The following is a 1,610-nucleotide window of genomic DNA, read 5'->3' on the forward strand; positions in this document are numbered from 1 at the left end:
TCCCCAGCGGCCCCAGCCCCGACAACCCCCATCTTCGGCAACCCCCATCCCCACCCACCACTGTCGCGCCACCGGGCCGGCGCGACCAGTACCGTCGTTGATCCCGCGAACCATCTCCGCTCCCGGGGCGGCTCACCACCTCCTCCCGCCGCGGGCCTCCCTCTGTCCGGCGCCTTGAGCCTCCCTCCTTCTGTCGTCGCCCCCAAGCCCCCGCGATCTCCTGGAGGTGCTCCGCTCGCTGCACTCAAACTTGACCTCCCTGCTCCTTCATCCCCGCACGACCGCTCCTCCTGTCATCCTCGCCCACGAGCTCGCTGTGCTGCACATGTGCCAAACAACCTCATCTCTGGTTTCGACTCCCTGTAACACTTGGTAAGATAGAAAATTCTTACGGTGTCAGTTCAACGGGAAAAAACCCAGCAGTTCATCAATCTCAAAATTCCCATTTTTGTGCATGCCATGTGTTTGCTAAAATGTCTTAGTGCACTGGACTACTAGTTTTGCTGTGTTCATTGTTCATTTGTAGCTCCCTTGTGCTTGCAAATTGCTACAATTTACAATACTTAGCATTTGCAGCACCGATGCATCTTCTTCATTCTGTGAATGGCTAGAGGGGCAGCTTTAGTTTCCATGTGTTGTACAAAAAGATCCAGGACTGCAGGAGAAGATTTGTAGTTGAAGAAGTTAAATTCGTTGGGTGCGTGTGCAGAAAAATCGTCATTTCAGTTTTCAAAATTCTGTAAGTTTGTTTTGATTCTATAAAATATGTAAGATTCGCGCGTGTGTGTGTGCTGCTACAAATCTGAACTATTTGTCCAGTCATACTAGTACTGATGCAATCACCTAGGGAAAGTTTGCAAGTTCGAATTCTTTTCAGAAACTCAATTCTCGTGTGTATATGATGTAGATTGTTCAAGCTCTTCCATTTGATCTATTCTATGTGTAAGTGCATCTAGTGCCACCCCTTATTGGTTTTGGAGTATTGACGACAAAGTTGGTTGAGGGACTAATGCGTTTGTGAGAATTGCAGGATAACGCAGGTAGTGTCCCTCATTGATTCGGTTTACCTACCGGAGATGACCCCTAAAAATGTATGAAGACATTGGAGACAATGGTGGTATGTGAAGATATTCACATTGAAGACTATGACATGAGAAGACATTGAGTGAAGACTATGGAGCGCGAAGACTGTGTCATTTCGTTATTTCCTTTTCTTCTTTGTTGAGTCATAGGAACCACCGTACTGTTAAGTGGGGTCCAAGTGAACTAAGTCAGAATGACTGAAGTGATGCTCAACCAAAATCCTATGTCTTCGAGCGAAGACAATGAGAGCAAATCTTATCCAGAGCTGGATGAGTCAGCTTTGTTTGTAGCCCAAGTAAAGTTGTCGTGTGTGTTTGAAATCTGACCGTTGGAACACGTGTAAGTTCCTTAGTGAACCAGGGTCATTTCGGACATATTAGGTCGGGTTGCCTCGTGGCTATAAATAGCCCACCCCCTACACCATAAATTGGTGGCTGCTCAGAGTTAGTTTACGGCTTTTGTCGTTTAAGAGTAACCCACCTTGAAGCCTTTGAGAGAGAGAAATCCTTGCGAGGACAAAGCCCAAA

Source organism: Triticum aestivum, chromosome 1B, assembly GCF_018294505.1.
Source record: "Triticum aestivum cultivar Chinese Spring chromosome 1B, IWGSC CS RefSeq v2.1, whole genome shotgun sequence".
Lineage (NCBI taxonomy): Eukaryota > Viridiplantae > Streptophyta > Magnoliopsida > Poales > Poaceae > Triticum > Triticum aestivum.